The sequence below is a fragment of the Cyprinus carpio genome, chromosome A15 (genome assembly GCF_018340385.1).
Source record: "Cyprinus carpio isolate SPL01 chromosome A15, ASM1834038v1, whole genome shotgun sequence".
Taxonomy (NCBI): Eukaryota; Metazoa; Chordata; class Actinopteri; order Cypriniformes; family Cyprinidae; genus Cyprinus; species Cyprinus carpio.
This window is the reverse complement of record NC_056586.1, coordinates 24,498,429-24,502,372: the sequence shown is the minus strand read 5'-3', so window position 1 is coordinate 24,502,372 and position 3,944 is coordinate 24,498,429.

Below are 3,944 nucleotides of genomic sequence, written 5' to 3'. Positions count from 1 at the left end.
TAATTAGAAATATTTCATTGTCAGTTTTTATCAGCTGTTTGACTATCTCTCATTCTGACGGCACCCATTCACTTCAGAGCATTGCTGAGACACTGATGCAATGCTATATTTCTCCAAATTGAAGAAAACAAACTCATCCTGATCTTGGATGACCTGAGGGTGAGGACACTTTCAGCAAATGTTTATTTTTGAGTGAACTGCTCCTTCAATGCAAATGTAATTCACTTCTCTTCATACACAGCAGTCTGTGGTAATGGACAGCAAAAAGTTGTTGTGAATCCAAACGTGAAGAGCAGAGAACAGTGTGCTCTTTGTTAGTTTGTATAGTAATGAGTGTTTACAGCTTGTTTCATATTTCTGTAACAGACTGTAAATGCCAACACAAAACTCCTCATAAAGTTCCACTAAACGTTCGTTTTCCTCGGAGCAGCTTTATCTGCTGACATGTTTCTCAGCATTTAAACATGTTCGGATCAATCAAACCAGATGAAGGTGTCCGATTCTCAGCCAGGCTACACATGACGTGTGTAAGAGATGGATGCTGGTGTGTGTTTGAGTGTAAGATCATCTGACTGAGATCAGAGCTGCGTGTGTTTCAGAGCTTAATGTTTAAATAAACTCACACACAGGCTGTAATTCACTGTGTATCATCGCTCTCCTCCCGCTCTGTTACACATCTCAGTTTCCCCCTTCATTAATCACACTGTCGTCTGTGTGTTCTTCCACTGTTTACATTAAACAGGACATTCACTCCAGACCTGGGAGACACTGGAGGAATTTAACCCTTCACATGCATACCTTCACACACATCATTACCCACAAACTTTTGCACACACAGACATAGTGGGAAAAAAAAGTGATGTGAAAGTGATGTGTAGCCAAGTATGGTGTCTCATACTTAATTTGTGCTCTGCATTTAACTCATCCAAGTGCACACACAGAGCAGTGAGTCGTGAACACACACACACACACACACACACACACACACACACACACACACACACACAGAGCAGTGAGTCGTGAACCACACACACACACACACACGCACACACACACACACAGAGCAGTGAGTCGTGAACACACACACACACACACACACACACACACAGCCAAGCAGTGAGTCATGAAACACACACACACGCACCACACACACACCCACACACACACACACACACACACAGAGCAGTGAGTCGTGAACACACACACCACAAACACACACACACACACTACACACACAACACACACACACCAACACACGCACACACACACACACAGCGTGAGTCGTGAGTGTGTCGTGAACACACACACACACACACACACACACACACACACACACACACACACACACACACACCTGGAACAGTGGGCAGCCATTTTTGCTGCGGTGCCTTGAGACTCGAAGACTAGAGTAATGATGCTGAAAATTCAGATTTGATCACAGCAATAAATTACATTTTACAATATATTCACATGAAAGACAGCTATTTAAAATCACAATAATATTTCATAATTCATAATATTTAAATCACAAGATTTTTCTGTACTTTTAATCAAATAAATTCAGCCTTGGTGAGCAGAAGAGACTTCTTTCAAAAGCATTAAAAAATCTTACAGACCCTTTTGAATGACAGTGTAAAAGATTATGAAGACAAACATTGATTTTTGTTTTTGTGAATGTTTGAGATAACAGGATGACCAGTTCACAATTACAACATGAATGTGCATTAAGATAAATTAAGTTAAATTGTGATTTTATGTTGACTACAAAAAGTTGAATACAATTTATTTTGAAACAATATTCACTCAAGAAATTGCTAATACATAACATGAAAGCATACTCCAATAATCTTAATTATACTTATTTTTATTTATTTTGTAAAAATAATTTTTAATTAATAATTCCTCCACTTAATTTATAGTATTGTCTAGTCTATATTCTGAGTTTTATATATTAAGTTTTAATTTTGTAATTTAGCTTTATCCAAATGATTGCTGATGAAGGATAGTGATGATGATAACACAGGCCTCAGTGACAACTACATTTCCCATCATCCTCTGCGGCAGCACAACAATGACAGAATAACATAAATCATCAATTACTTCCCCTAACGCACCTCATTTACTGGTCATTTTGTTGTATTAGTGCTAAAAAGTGTCCTGTCTTTGTCTGAAATGCAAAAAGTGATGATACTCATGAAATTGACCAATAAATCCATTTTATCCGGAAGACTTGAAGTCAGCAACAGCTTGAAAAACACTGAGAAATATGTGTGTATTTGGTGTCATGATTAGGGTCTGAGATCAGCAGCTAAAGCTAACAGCTGTTCTCTCTCTGGGTTTCATCGTTGTGCATGTGTGACCGTCTTTAAATGTGTGTGTATTAATAGACGTGCTTAAGACTCGACCTTTCCCTTGAGAAGGCATGTTAAACTCGGTCGGTTAACTTGAGACGCCGCCGAGCATAACTGAGACGTTTCGCTCAGCGTGGTCTTCATATCTGAACTGCACCGCTTTAACTTTAAGACGTAGGCCTACACATTACTGAGCTAGTAATAGTATTAGCGTTAGCTTTGAAGCCTCTGCCAGGGACTCATGGCACACGGTCCAGAGGAAAAGTGAACGTAAAGACGAGTCTGTATCCAGGGAACTCAAACGGATCTGTGTAACTGAGAAACCTGAGAGAGAGAGAGAAAAAAACTCTTTAGATCTGGCCTAGTTTCTCTTTTAGAGCTCTGGACGCCTCAGATACGTTGCATATTATTATTTAATTTTTTTTCCCATGAAAAATATAACTAGACACAAATAAATGAGTCAATCTTTTTTTCCTTTTTTTTTCAGTTTTTGTTATTATAAATATTTTATTTTATATTACAAATATATTTTATATAAAATATATTCTAACATAAATATTAATAATTTATAAATACATTAATTATTAATGTTTTTAAATTATTCAGTACTTTTACAATCAATTCTTTTAAATTATATAAACATATATAAACTATATAAAAATGTACTATAATTTTTATGATAATTATAATAATCATTTTATTGATGTAAAATAATTTTCAAAATTAAAAAAAAATCGATTTGTGATGTTTTTATTATAAATAAAATATGTAATAATATATATAATATATTTTTAATATAAATATATTTCAATATATAATTTTAATATAAATATAAAATTAAATGGATATAATTATTTTTAATACAATATATATATATATATATATATAAACTACATAATAGTTTTTATGATAATTAAAATTATTGTATTTCATAATTATTATTATGATAATAATTCTATGATAATTAAATGTGCACAATAAAAATGAACAATGCATGTAATGAGATATTAAAAATATCTGATTTGTGATTTTTCTTTCCTATGGAAGACCTAATAAGGGAGAATCTTCAAACTATAAACACTCCAAGGTCTAAACTAATTAATTATTTATTAGTTTTTATCTTACAGTTAAGACTTTTTAATCCCTTTATTTTTACATTTTTAAGTCACAATTTCAACTTTCTGCTATAACCTTGACTTTGTCTTGATTATGGCTTTATTATTATGAGTTTTTATCTCATAATTTGGCTTTTTTATATATATATATAATTTTACTTTTTATCTTACATTTTCAACTTTTTATGTCATAATTATTACATCTATTTTCATAATTATAATAATTATATAAGAAACAAAATCATGCTTTAGTAAATCATAATTAGGACATAAAACATCATAATGATGACATAAAATCTAAATTATGAGATACTAAGTCATAATTATATAAAACGTTGAAATTGTCACACAAAAGTTGTCATAATTATGGCATTAAATAATGTCATAATTCTGACTTGTTATCTCATAAACTTCATTATTATGACTTCTTATCTCATTGTTATGACTTTTTGTCAAAATTAATAATTTTTATCTCATA